The sequence below is a fragment of the Rhinoderma darwinii genome, chromosome 5 (assembly GCF_050947455.1).
Source record: "Rhinoderma darwinii isolate aRhiDar2 chromosome 5, aRhiDar2.hap1, whole genome shotgun sequence".
In the NCBI taxonomy this organism is placed as follows: Eukaryota; Metazoa; Chordata; class Amphibia; order Anura; family Rhinodermatidae; genus Rhinoderma; species Rhinoderma darwinii.
Genome location: NC_134691.1, coordinates 305,139,444 through 305,155,175, shown reverse-complemented (window position 1 = coordinate 305,155,175; position 15,732 = coordinate 305,139,444).

Sequence of the window (15,732 nt, the reverse complement as noted above, 5' to 3'; positions counted from 1 at the left end):
GGTATTTCCCTATACTGTTTGATCTTTGCTGTCTCTCTCTCTGTTCTTTCCATCCTGCAAATAGAGGACAGAACGGGAGGATTCAGCAGTGAAAGCAGCGCAGACAGGACACTGATAACAGGTTACTGAGGGTCATAATTCATCACAGGACAGCTCAGCCTCCAGTTATCGGGAAGACACTGATAAGGGGGCTAGAGGTTACTGTGGGTCATGAATGATTGCACATTACTGGAGGTCTGGAGCTGTGCTGTAATGTGAAGCACACAGCTCTGCTATGCCAGTGTCCATTAGGAAACTATAAAAAATAAAGAGGCTGCTCCTAAAGGTTTATAAAGTTTTTTTTTTTGCCAGAATCATAAATTATCACCTATCCTTAGTGATCATTTTGTTTTCGCTCGGACACCCACCAATCATGAGAACTGGGGCTCCAAACCCCCCCATTCCTCCTCACTGTAAGCAGGACATTGAATGGAGCAGTGATCGTGCATGCACTCTACATTGCTCCATTCAAAGTCTATTTACGTCATTGTCATAGACCGTGAATGGTGCGGCGGGCGTATGCTCAACAGCCGCTCCATTCAAGCTCCTCTTTACTGCAGGGGTGCAGTGAGGAGGCTCAGAGGGTTTGGGACCCCTGGTCTCTCGATCGCCTCCAGCAATAAGAGAATGATCAAATATACTGTGGGGGGCAAAAAAGTTGGTATTGTGGCTGTATAAGGCACAAAGGAGGGTATTACTGTGGGGCACAAAAAAGGCATTCTGATTTTGTGGTGGGGGCACTATTACTTTGTAGGGAACAAAAGGGGGCACTAGTACAGTTTGGGGCACAAATGGGGCCACTATTAAGGTGGAGAGGGCACTAAGAGGGCTATTGGGGCTAACAGCATAATTTGTAGTTTGTGTGAAGAGACAAGTGGTGGCTGGAAGAAGTCATGCCGGTCTGGCATGGATAGAGTAGAAAAGGGAAATCGGGATACAACTGTAGTGTATTAATTTTTCACTGTGTAGAGCTGGTATATGACCTTTATTTGGTGACTTCATTATTTAGGTATACGATCATACATAGAACTGCGCCACTGTAAGCCTGCCGTGTTATAAAAGTTGTTTTATTCGTCTCTGATGTATATATTTTTGTTTTGAGGGGTTACTTTAGAGACCCAGTAATGCAGCTGAAAGTTAGAGAGAAGATGCGTAGGGGGGCCCAAACTCAAAGTTTGCACCTGGGCCCATGAGCCTTTAGCTACGCCCCTGGCAATGAGCATGCTTTTTAATGGCCTACATTAGAAGACCACCCTCAATATATTCTGAGACCTCTACATAAGTCTAGTGAATGGCATCTCCATTCAACTAACAAGCGCTCTGAAACAGATGACAATGTAAATGGAATATATCATTGCCCCGAAGGCTACAATGTGAGGAGCCCATTGTTATGAGCACTTGCAAATACAACTTCAGTTAGATACCTGCCTTTACTGTAAAGTCTCAAAAGCTGGTCGGGATCGCTTTGCAAACCAGACTCAAGTCACATTTAGGCTCAGGGAACAAGATTTTAGGTTTTTACTTCTGAATAGTTTTCAAGGATCTCTGACTACATGGCTTGTTGGAAACATCTGTCTTTCTTCGTAGAATCAAATAAAAACATAAGGTCACTATAGTTTGAGAGAGTTTACTTAATAAATTGATACCTTAAATACTGTAAAGCCGTTCATAACATTACACTTTTGCCTACTGATAATATTAATGTCTATGGGGTCTAGCAGATATTCCTATTGGCACAATGTACACGTCAATGGAGGATTGTGTTGTAGTTGTTAAGAGAGTGATCATTTGGCCAACATCTAAGTTGTATGATCCTGCTAGTGCAGGGCATTAAGTGATAGTGACAGTTTGGTTTTAAGAGAGAATTAGTTCTGGGTAATCATAAATTATGTTAAAAAAGCCTAAGTAAATCATGGTAATGTAATGGAAGATACAACTATAATGTGAAGCATCCAAAGGTTCTCTGGAGAAAGGCATAGATATATTTTATAAATAAAATACAAAGCAAATTGAAGGTCTTAAAAGCTATGTTAACCTTTGGGATGATATTTATTTATTTTTTATTAAAATCATTTTTTTGTGATTAAAATTATTTTTGTTATTGACTTTCATTTAAAAAAAATCTTATTTTTCCTTTCCGGCTTTTATGTATTACAGTACATAAAAGCTGTAGAAAGCTGTTCTGAGCTAAATCCGTCAGTGAGCTGCACTGACTGCTTGGGGATCATCCATTTTGACTTGATTGGAACTGAGCTTAGAAAATCGCTCAGGAACACAAAATGAATTTTAGTATATTTTGGTAAAGTATTAATCCATAAAGATCTTTATAAGGAATCATATGCTCAAGGTCCATTTATGGCAGGACAGGAATGGCAAAAAATTTATTGAAATTTGATTTGGTTTCCAATTTTAGGTATATTGTTGCTATGTTGATCCAGAAGAAGTCAAGCATAAACCAACATGAGGCAGTTATCAATTACTTATCTTTCCTGATCTTGTCAATTGCAGTGTCATAAAATTCTTATATTTACCACTTTTAAAATGTGATCTAAGGATTGTAGATTTTACTGTTCCTAAGAAATGCATTAAAGTTATTTTTAATAATTTGTCCATTACAATCTAATTATGCAAAATTTGCAGGTTAGATGTCAAAATGAAGAGGGACAGATATTAGCAGATATTCATATGTATTTTGGCTTGTCATGCTAAGACATTTTGAAGTACATAATGGGAAGGATTAGAGGGCAATTATGTATAACTGTGACAAGACCTCTAGGCTAAATAAAATGTGCAGCGGGAAATACCTGCAATAAATATACACTCAACATATTTCTGCCGCTTGGCTTGAAACTGAAATGCAGTTACTAAAAAAATAGTGCATATTACTGCAAGCAAATTTTTCATTACATAAATTGTTTAACAGCCTACAAAACCAGGCAATGCTTTCACATTGTCCTAGGAAATGAGCCAGGTATAAATAAGTTAATAGCTGGTAAACTTCCAGGGTTCGGGAAATTTTCAAGAAAGCTTCAGTTAATGGGAAAATGATGAAGGTTTTAGAGTTGAAGACAATTAGACCGGGTTCGTACTTGTATTTCTACAGTATATTTTTTTGCTCTGCAACTGATCTAAACTAAAAAAAACAAATGACAAATAAACATCATCACCCATTTGCCTCGACAGTGAAAAAAACACATCAATGGGGGAAGTGCCGCAGTATTACAACAGTTTAAACTCTACTTCACTGCGATAATTCTTCCTAAGGTCAGTCACCCTGTTATCTCTCATCCCAAGGTCTAATCCATTCATATGGAAGGCCGACTTTGACATTTTACTGCAGCCAGGAGACTGGTCATTCTGAAACTCTTGACATCCTCATCATGTAAATCAGGACATACTGGCCTCTGGGACTAATGGCTAATGTGCATTCCAAATCCTTTGGAAACTGTAGCGTACCTTCAGGGAACATGTTAATATTGCTACACAAAGGTGTCTTAGCCCTCTCACCTTGCCCGCTTTCCGTAATGGAGGCATCTGATATCTCATATTAACTGTTTATATTGTCTTTTGGTCAGTAAAGCCTTATTGAACCAAAAAGAATATGATCATAAACCTGTTTTAATCCATCGCCAAAAAATAAATAAAGAACACTGCAAAAAAATCCAGCAAGCGTGAACCCTGCCTTAACCCAGGATTTAGAGGTATTTGGGTAACTATCCATTTCATAAGTGATATCGTAAATATTCAACCTAGACCAGCACCACTGAATATGGAATTCTAAGTGTAGTAAAATGTCTGTTTTTTAGGTCTTGTAAGAAGTGTTGAGAAATGGCATAATACAAAATAAGTAGACATGCAGAGTATCCCAAGTCTTGTCAAATAGTTAGAGGGTCATTGGCTTGACTTAGAAATGGGGAAGAAGAGAAAGTAAATCACTTGCACCATTATCACTGACTATCCATTATCAAGACTTCACTTAAAGTATAACTCCGGACAAAAACAAAAAGTTTAGTTAGGGGTAATCCTGCATGCCACAAATATTACTTGCGAGGATCCCGGGATAGAGAATTATCAGGTTTCCTGTCTGCTTCTCCCCAATCATGGCACTTAGTACTTGAGTTATTTCATTATTGGTTTGGTCTTCCTTTGTTTTGGTTGGGTCCTCCTTTGTTTCATGACAATTGTATCTGGTTTCCCTAATCCAGAAAGCAGGAGAACCCCAAGGTCTCTGAATGACGAAATCCCAAGTAAAGTTTGGAACAATGGGAATTATAGATTATCTATTTTACTTTTTCTTGTAAACTTAAAAGGGTTTTCCCATCAGAGACATTTATGACAAATCCACAGGATATGCCATAAATGTCAGATAGATGCGGGTCCCACCTCAGGGACCGGCACCTATCTCTAGAACGGTTTCCCCTAAACCCTGTTCTACTGCTCTGTGTCGTGGCTAAAGCGTGTGATTTCCAACCATATATTACAGAAACAGTGTAACTCGCTGAGCTACGCTGTTTCCGTAATTCCCATAGAAATGAATGGTAGCTACAGAAACAGCGTAGCTTGCATGCTACGCTGCTTTCGTAAGTGCCATTCACCATTATGGGACTTACGCTGTTTTCGTAATTAATGGTCGGAAATAACACGCTTCAGCCACAACACAGAGCAGTAGAACGTGGTTTATGGGGCCCCATTCTAGAGATAGGTCCTGGTCCCAGAGGTGGGACCCACATCTCTCTGACATTTAGGACACATCCTGTGGATATATCCTAAATGTCTCTAATGGGAAAACCCCTTTAAGAATACATACTCAGATTCTTAAATTTCTGTTTTACCTACCTTTGTAAAATGAAATGGAAATGGAAAATGGAGCAGAGAACTTAGAAGACAGCAGGAATAGGATAGCTACAGGGAAATGTTTTCTCGAAAGTTTTTTGTCTAGACTACTTGGAGACTTGGTTTAACATTGCAGATAGTCATAACCATGACTTTACTTTGCCTTTCCCCTTTCTTCCTGGCTAGTAATAAAAATAATGCATATCATTCAGCAGCCGCAGACAATGAAAGCACAGTTGAGTATCTTTGAAGTGGGGGATCATTTGTGTCAGCATATATAATACTGCTAGAGAGCTACAGTTGCCCTTAAATCCTCGCTCAATTCTGGTCCTCAAAATTTGGGGTTGACTGCATGAAACCTCAATATCCTACTTGCATGTTATTTTTTAGGGGGATCCAGTAATCTGAGACTTGGGATTCTGTTTGGTGGATGGTGATTTGGTTCCCAACGAAAGAAAATCTATTATTGACTCGATGAGTCTACGGAGCCAAAATATCAATCATAAGAGAAAGAAAATCACTGATGACCATGTTGTTTCCTCCACATCACAGCACAGCACAGCTACAGCAGCTCTAATAAGTGAGGAGAAGCCTTCCAAACTATGAACCTATATATCTTACTGGACCTATGCAACTGGATCATGGGAAGATTAGGATACTGAAGTTAACTATATCAAACCTGAGTTATGCCTTCACATCATAAGAAGTAATGGCTATCACTAGGATATACTATGACATCATGATTGATGGGGGGGTCCAATCGCCTAAAAGAAAAGTGTAGAAGAGAATGGTACTGTGTTGCAGTTCCCCATACAAGGCTTAACTAGTCCTATGGCTTCTTCATTCTATGGATTGGTGGAGCTTTCCGTAGTTACACCCCCATCAGTTCTAATGGTGGCAAAACCCTTAGCAAACAATCAGATCACTTTAACTTTTTAAAACACTCCTAAAAAAGCTGAAATATGATTGGTTGCTATGGGAAACATTGACACTTTTATCAAATTCGTTTTTCTGCATGAGGCCCACTATGTATAAAAGAAGTAAAATGGAAATAGATGATGTTTTGAGGGATCATAAAATTAACTAAATCGGGTACAACAGTTTCCAGAATCTGTAACACTCTGTCCTTCCTCTCTATAGGCTGCAGGAATATGAGTTTTGTATTATAGGGCTATAACTCCATTAACTATTTATTATGAATTTAATTATTGTAAATGCAGCAGCCATTTGTGTAAAAACGAAAATAAGTTCTCCAAAGATATAATGAATATAGATAAATAGATGATAAATAGAGGCGTAGCTATCGGGTGTGCCGAGGTAGCAGTCGCTACTGCAGAGCCGTAACTAGGCTTTCCTTCACCTAGGGAAAAGGTTTGTTTTCTGTCTTAGCCCTGTATATAAATACCCAAGTCAAGGCAAAGTGGCTTGTTGCCACCTTCCCGATAACCAGTACCCAGTGTACATCATGGTAGCCTCCTTAGCTATGCCCCTGCACTACTCAGCCTTGGTACCTCAGGGAGCCCAAAAGACCTTCTGCTACATAAGAAGATGCCCTTATTACAATAGACCTGGACAGATATTCCATTGAGGCCCAGTAGCTTCTAGGTCTCGGTAGATAAATAAATAGATGGATAGAACGAGAGTAAGAGAGAGATACAGACAGACAGACAGATAGTGGATGGAGAGTTAGATAGATGGATAGATAATATTGAAGATTTTAAATTGATTGATTGATTGATTGATTGATTGATTGATTGATTGATTAATTGATTGAGTGATAGAAAGATAGACAATATTGGAGATTATAGATAGATTGATAACATTGGAGTAGATAGATAGATAGATAGATAGATAAAATAAAAGTAGATGGATAGATAGACAGATAGATAGATCGATGATAGATAGAATATACAGTATGTCGGTTATAAATTCCCTTTTATGTCCAGTACATTAGCTCTATTGTCAGAGAAAGAACAAGCAATAACCTGTTTTATGTAATAAATCTCATATAGGTGTACTATGGCACTCACACTATGTAGTCTACTTGCATAAGGTATCAGAATTTAAAAAAAAACGGAAAGAGGATTGAGGTTGAAGGGAGGAGAAAGTATAGTTAATTCTGGAAAGACAGCATTAAGGACTGCAGAGGATGAGATCATTGCGAGTACAACACATCAGACTACCTAATCTGAGAAACGCAAGCGATGCATTACTGTGATCCACAATCCTCTTGGCTTAAAGGATAGCAATGACATAGTGTTATAAAAAAAGAAGAAGGCATATTCCACACTCTCAGATATACTTCATTACAGCATCTTGTTGCAAAATTAGCTGTCCTGTCTACTACGTTCCAATAAAATATTACAATTTGCTGCAAATTGCAATTACGGCAAAACCCCAGCATTTGTTCCTTTTTTTTCTGCCTTGCACAAATACACCCTCATGTTAGAAAAATAAGCAAACCAAAAGACAAAATTAACCCTTTATGGGCCTTAATGACGAAGGGACTTTTTCCCTTTTTCATCGTTGCATTTCAAAAGTCATAACTTTTTTATTTTTTGTAGACATAGCCGTATGAGGGTTTTCTTTTGTTTTGTTGTATTTTTTCTTTTGCACCCTTTGGGGTACATATAATTTTTGGATTAACTTCTATTAACTTTTTTGGAGGGTAATGAAAAAAATGTAGCAATTTTGCCATTCATTTTTGCGTCTTAAATTTACATAGTTTACCAAGTGGTATAAATAACATAAAAACTTTATTCTGTGGTTTGTTATGATTGTGGCGATACCACATTTATATGGTTTATTTTATGTTTTTCTACTTTTACATAATAAAATCACACATTTTTAAAAAGTATTTGTTTTTATGTTGCCATATTCTAGAAGTGAATACTTTTTTTTTCTTTTGCCGACGTAACTGTATGAGGGATTATTTTTTTGCAGGACGACTTATCATTTTTATTGCTACCATTTTGGGGTACATAGGACTTTTTGATCGCTTTTTATTGTGTTATTTTGTAAGGCAAGTTGAACATAAAACAGTTTCTGTAATTTTTTTTTATTTTTTTTACAACATTCACCATGTAGGTTGAATAATATAATATTTTTATAGTTCGGGTCATTACAGATGCAGAGATACTAATTATGTGTAGATATTTTTTTTTATCATAATAAAACATGTAAAAGGGGAAAAAAATGTTCTTTTTTTTTTCTTACTTGTGGTTTTTCATTTTTTTTTGTAAACTTTATTGATCGATTACTTAATTACTTTTTTTTTGGTCCCACTATGGGACCCCACTATGCAATGGTATGATCGCTATTATAATACACTGCAGTACTTCTGTATTGCAGTGTATTATGCCTTTCAGTGTTAAACTTACAGGCATTCTATAAGGGCCTAATAGGCATACTCTGATAGCAGACCTGGGGGCCTTTGTTAGGCCTCGGGCTGCTATGAATACCATTGGCACCCCACGATTGCATTGTGGGGCTGGCAATGGTGTGAAGGAAGCAGGGGCATAGCTAGGGGGGGCAGGCGCAACTAAAAGAGAAGGTGGGGGGGGCGCCAGGGCTGCATCGTCCATGACGCCGGCCTGCTACCTCCCTGAGGGGGCGTCGGCGCCACTGAAACCAGCCGCCGCCACCCCTTCCTGCACTATAGACGATGAATGGCCGGGTACGTTTCGTGCCCGGCCATTCAGCGCCCTTCAACTACTCAAGCGGCACGATTATTTCTTTGCGCCGCTTGCGTCGTTGAAAGGCGCTGATTGACAGGGCAAATCACCTGTGCCCTGCTAATCAGCGCTTTTCATAGACGCAAGCGCCGCGATGACGTCATCGCAACGCTTGCGTCTATGAACGGCTCTGATTGGCCGGGCAGAATGACTTGCCCTGTCAATCAGTGCCTTTCAACAATGCAAGCGGCGCAATGACATCATCGCGCCGCTTGCATAATTCAACCCCAGCAGACCTGCTTAGAAGAGAGCAGGTCTGCATTGCCATCTGACGGCACAGGAACGGGATTAAGGTGAGTATGTAAAGTTTTTTTTTAAATCCTAATAAAAATGTGAGTGACATCTGCAGGGGGCTCTATCTACAGGGGTCGGCTCTATCTACAACAGAGGGCTGTATATAGGGGAGCTATATGTGAGGCACTATATACAGGGGTGGGCTATATACAAGGGTAGGCTATATGTGGAGCACTATAGGGGGAGCTATATGTGAGGCACTATATACAGGGGTGGGCTTTATGTGGAGCACTATAGGGGGAGCTATATGTGAGGCTCTATATACAGGCATGGGCTATATGTGGAGCACTATTTATAGGGGGAGATATATGTATGGCACTATCTACAGGGGTGGGCTATATGTTGCACACTATATACAGGGGTTGGCAATATGTGGAGCACTATCTACAGGGGGCTATATGTGGGGCACTATCTACAGGGGGGCTACATATGGGCACTATTTTCAGAGTGGGCTATATGTGGGGCACAATATACAGGGGAGGCTATATGTAGGGCACTATCTACAGGGGTGGCTATATGTGGGACACTATCTACAGGGGGCTGTATGTGGGGCACTATCTACAGGGGCTCTATAGGGGTTACTATCTACAGGGGGATCTATGTAGGGCACTATCTATAGGGGGCTCTATGTGGGGGCAGTATCTACAGGGGGCACAGTGTGTGTGTTTGTGACTCAGTGCTTGGTGCTATTATAATTAGGGACAGTGTTTGGTGCTATTATAATTAAAGGTACAGTGTATGGTGCTATTATAATTAGAGGTAAAGTGTATGGTGCTATTATATTTACGGGCACAGTGCATGGAACCATGAGAACTTTATCTTTGTTTATAGGTGCAGAAATGTTTGAGAAGCTGAAGACATCTGAGTTGTAAACTGCAGAAATGGGCAGTGGCCGGGAGAAGTCGTCACAGAGGTCTGGACCGGATGGAGAAGAAAAGAGAAAAAGAACAACTAGAATCTGAAATCGTCACCTGTGTATCACTTAATGTAAATGTTTATTCTGCCTCTAATAAGCACTGTAGTCACTGTATGGTCTGCAGCGAGATGATGGTGGTATGATTTTTTTTTTGTGAAACAGCATCTTCCAGAATAGCCTTATCATTGTTTGGGCCATGCTGGGAGCTGTATACAATTTAGTGCAAGCCTATACGGCAGGGGTTGTACTAAATTGAGCTGTATTTGTGCTGGTGCTGTATCTATGTACTGAGCTTTGTTCTGGTACTGTATATATGCACTGAGCTCAGTTCTGGTACTGAATATATGTACTGAGCTTGGTTCTGGCACTGTACATTTGTACTTAGCTTGGTTCTGCCACTGTATATATATGTACTGAGCTTGGTTCTGGTGCTGTATATATATTGAGCTTAGTTCTGGTGCTGTATTTATGTACTGAGCTTGGTTCTGGTGTTGTATTTATCTACGGAGCTTTGTTCTGGTGCTGTATATATGTACTGAACTTGCTTCTGGTGCTGTATATATGTACTGAGCTTGGTTCTGTTGTTGTATATATGTAATGAGCTTCTGGTGTTGTATATAGAACTATATTGCTTGTAAAATGTATGTAAAATTTATGCTCAAGTTACATAAAAAAAATGTGGAAAAAAAATGACACCTCATTGATTGGTAGAGAAAACAAACATGGCGAGGGGGAAGGAGATGTCGGGAAAGAGGTAGGGGGTGTGGGGGCGCCAAACTGAATCTTTGCCCCGGGTGCTGGATAACCTAGCTTTGCCTCTGGATGGAAGTACCCCCCCCTTTCTGAAACCAGTAAGATGCTGCGGTCACTATTGACTGCGGTATCTAAGGGGTTAAAAGGCGAGGATCGGAGATAACTATGATCCTGGCCATTGGAGCAGGAGCTTGAGTGTTTTTAGACATCCCGGCACTTGCTGTAGTCGGCACAGGACACCCGTACATGGCTTTGACACAGCACTGTGAAAAGGTGATGCTGTGGCACAAATAATAATAAGTACATGTAAAGAAGTAATTGTTTTTTAGAGACAATTAAAAGATGGGCGACATGTAAAATAATATGTGCCAATATTCTTGGCAATGAGTTCATAAATCCAATGTGGCAATTTTTTGCATTCAAAGAAAGATATTGTATTTGTAAAGGATCTGCCAGACACAGCTTCTGTGTCGACGCCCGTGGGTAATCAGTCTGCACCTGCTCCTAAGTCTGAGAGAGTGACACGATCTTCTACCAGTCAGGCTGGGAGGCTGAGGAGTGGGAGAGCCTATCACAGCCTGGCCAGACGGAGCTAGCTCCCGCCCTCTGTCTATTTATACCTGCATTTCCTGCTCCTCCAGTGCCTGTGATTCTTTCCTGTTTCCTGGCTCTGCTGCTCCTGCTATGATTATTGACCTTGCTTCATTTTTCACCCTGGCTTTACTGACTACGCTCCTGCTCTGCGATTTGTACCTCGTACACTCCTGGTTTGACTCGACTTGTTCACGACTCTTGTTGCTCACTGTGTTGCCGTGGGCAACTGCCCCATTTCCCTTAGCTTCTGTGTACCCTTGTCTGTTTGTCTGTCATGCATTTATTGAGCGTAGGGACCGTCGCCCAGTTGTGCGCCGTCGCCTAGGACGGGCCGTTGCAAGTAGGCAGGGACTGAGTGGCGGGTTGATTAGGGCTCACCTGTCTGTCTCCCTACCCCGTCTTTACAGTATTTTTTACAGAGACAATTCCATCCTCCGTCTCACGTACATGTTCCATGACATGACATGTTTGTTTTCATAAGTTTATTTTTAGTGTAATTCTTGACCATATTTGTCTATGTGTGAATGAGGTTTAATGTGTTGTAATTACTATATATATATATATATATATATATATATATATATATATATATATATATATATATATATATATATGTATGTATATCACATAAACAGCACAAAAGTTTGAACTACACAAAAAGTGGATGCAAGTGCACCTGTTACTGCAAATATACAGCAGACAAAGAATGGCGACAGCACACTGCGAACACCAATGTAACCTAAACCACTGAATATAAGTAAATATGCATTACTGCTAAATCTACTTACAATAGGGAGGTTCTTAGTTCACATTTTGATCAAAAAGTGTTTGCCCACCTGCCACGACAAGGCGACCTCTATAAAGGTGGGGACCTACTCTGCACATACACCCAGAACTGGGACTAAGCCTACATATATATCTGGGGATGGTAGGAACCAGCATTAAACTAATTAAAATCACCCAAGGCAGAATGGGAGGAGTGCAAGAACAAAAAATGGAGGCAGTCACTAACCCCACATATATGGATCACATAAACAACACAAAAGTTTGAACTGCACATTCCAACAAAATAATATAAAATGTGTATGCAGGTGCAAGAACACCTGTGACTGCAAATATACAGCCAACAAAGAATGGCGACAGCACACTGCGAACACCAATGTAACCTAAACCACTAAATATAAATAAATATGCATTACTGCTAAATCTACTTACAATAGGAAGGTTCGTAGTGCACATTTTGATCAAAAAGTGTTTGCCCACCTGCCACGACAAGGTGGCCTCTATAAGGTGGGGACCTACTCTGCACAAACACCCAGAACTGGGACTAAGCCTATATATATCTGGGGATGGTAGGAACCAGCATTAAATTAATTAAAATCACACTGGGCAGAATGGGAGGCGTGCAAGAGCAGAAAATGGAGGCAGTCACTAACCCCACATATATGGATCACATAAACAACACAAATGTTTGAACTGAGGTTGCTGTTTTTGATTGATGGAATAAAGCACCTTTTCTAATTTTGCTACAACTTCTAGAGTGCTGCCTGCTTTTTGGAAAAATATATACCTTGGGAGACTGTGGCCGTGTCCCTGGCGGGCGTGCACCCTCATTTTTTATGGGACTTGGACTGTGCGGTTGACATTTTTTGTGTACATATATATATACATATACTGTGTATATAATAAAGGGTTTTGATACTGTTGTAAATTCTAACCCGATTCTCCATTACAAAGACTCTCTCCAATGAAATTTCTCAAAAGCCCTTGGGTAAATTCCAAGATACTTTACAAAAACAATAATAACTCTGTTCTCAGCCTGTTTGGCAATCACCAGAGTCTTTGATCATGAATAAAATAGGACTGGCAAAGTTGTTTTTTTTTGTTTTTTTTTAAATATATATCAGAGGATATGGAAATCATCATCTACTCTGCATGGCCTTAAGAATCTAATCCTGCAATGTAGCTTTGTATTCACTTGTGTGGCAATTTGAGTAGTAGAAGTGTCCGTGTCATTCATTTGCACAGCGACTACACACTACTGCGATAACATGTTATAGGGTTTTTTTTCTCTTTTTTGAGGCCACTGAGTCACCAGTCTGCTAAAGGGATTCTATCACCAGACAGCCCACTTGCAGTTATTACTACATCTATAAAAAAAAATTGTATTGACTACTGAATAACAGTAGATCAACAGAAAAAGACTCATTAATGTCAAGCTGATATTACATTATTATATAAAACACAACATATGCACGCATTTTCCTATCTCACACATAAATCATAACTGAAATGTAATAATTAAACACAAGGAGATAATCTGCATGCATGTAAAAGTGTTTCATGTGATAATATACACAGAATGGCCACTATATTTCAGACACCTGCCCTTTCACAATTTGAGCTTCCCTGTATGGAAATCAGACACGTGACCCCGAAGTGCAGCATAAAATCAAGTGAGCCAGATTTCCATGGATCTGTTTCAGTGTAAATCCACAAATGGTAAAAATCGAGCGATCTGAGTGACTTCGAACGAGGCATGGTCATCGGTGCTAGACTGGCCAGGGCCAGTATTTCAAAAACTCTCAACCTTGTGTAGTTTTCTCGTGCAATGGTGTCAAGAGTGTATTGAAAATTGTGTGATCGAGGAAAAACATCCAGCGAAAGGGGATCCTGTGGATGTAAACAACTGGTTGACTAAAGGGGTCAGAGGAGGATATCAAGAATTGTTCTGATAAACATGTGATGCACAGTCAAGCAAGACTCAAGTGGGCAAAAGAGCGCAAAAATTGGATCACTTAGCAGTGGAAAGACATCACCTGGTCAGATGAATCCAGATTTCTGTTACACGATGCTGATGGGAAGGTCAGAATTTGGCACAAGCAGCATAAATTTATGAACCCTTCCTGTCAGGTGTCAACAGTTCAGGCTGGTGGAGGTGGAGTAATGTTGTGGGCAATGTGTTCTTGGCACACCCTATGTCCTCTGATACCTATGGGTGGATGTCTATACAGTAAGGGCAGATACAGACGGACGTTGCGTTTTTGCGCGCGCAAACAACGCTGCGTTTTGCGCGCGCAAAAACCATTTGACAGCTGCGTGTGTCATCCGTGTCTGATGCGCGGCTGCGTGATTTTCACGCAGCCGCCATCATAGAGATGAGGCTAGTCGACGGCCGTCACTGTTCAAGGTGCTGAAAGAGCTAACTCTTTCAGCACCCTCGACAGTGAATGCCGAACACAATATCGAAAAACCTGTGGAAAAAAAAGAAAAAGTTCGTACTTACCGAGAACTTCCCGGCCGTTGCCTTGGTGACGCGTCCTTGGTGACGCGTCCTTGGTGACGCGCCTCTCGACATCGGGCCCCACCTCCCTGGATGACGCGCCAGTCCATGTGACCGCTGCAGCCTGTGCTTGGCCTGTGATTGGTTGGAGCTGTCACTTGGACTGAATTGTCATCCCGGGAGGTCAGACTGGAGGAAGAAGCCTGGAGTAAGTGAGAACTTCGTTTTTTTTTCTACAGGTTCATGTATATTGGGATCGGAAGTCACTGTCCATGGTGCTGAAACAGTTTAACTCTTTCAGCACCATGGACAGTGACTATCTCCTGACGTCGCGTACCGATAATTTTTTTGCCGGGTTCGGCCAAAACGAGTTCGGCCGAACCCGGTGAAGTTCGGTTCGCTTGTCCGGCTTCGCTCATCGCAAAGACACTCCGTTTGGATGTTCGGAAACAGAAAAGCACGTGGTGCTTTTCTGTTTTCATTCATCCTTTTGACAGCTGGTGCGCTGTTTCAGTCGGTTCGCACGGAAGTGCTTCCGTGCAACCTGCGTGGTTTTCACGCACCCATTGACTTCAATGGGTGCGTGATGCGCGAAATACGCAGAGTTATTGAACCTGTCGCGCTTTTTGCGCAGCAGACAAACGCTGCGCAAAAAGCACGGACTGTCTGTACTGCCTCATAGACTTGTATTGGTCCATGCGTGCCGCGTGAAAACCACGCGGCCCGCACGGACCGAATAAACACTCGTGTGAATCCCCCCTAAGACTTACCTTAGCATTGTTTCCGACCAAGTTCATACCTTCATGGCAGCTTTTTACCCTATGGCAGAGGGACACTTTGGCAGCAAGTGCGAAAAGCTATCCTGTCCGCATGAGGCAATATTCCTGCAAAAGTATTTCAACACCTAGTGGAATCTAGACAAATTGCTGCTGTTCTGAAGGCAAAGGAGGTCTGACATGCTATTAGAGGGGTGTCTCAAATAAAGTGGCCATTCAGTGTATATCTGCTAAGTCAGTTTCTTAAGAACTCTGTGACAAGGTTATTAAAATTACCAGTCGGGATAGATACAAGTTGCATTGAATATCCCTCTTAATACAGTTAATTGAATTAAGAACAAATGTAAAGAATATGGCACAGCTGTAAAATATCCTATAGCAGGCTAACCTCAAAAACTAAGTGACCCTACAAGGTGGGCAGTAGTGATGGGGGCAACCAATAAATAAGACAAGTCTGTAGGAGTTAGGCTGGGTTCACACGACCTATTTTCAGACGTAAACGAGGCGTAT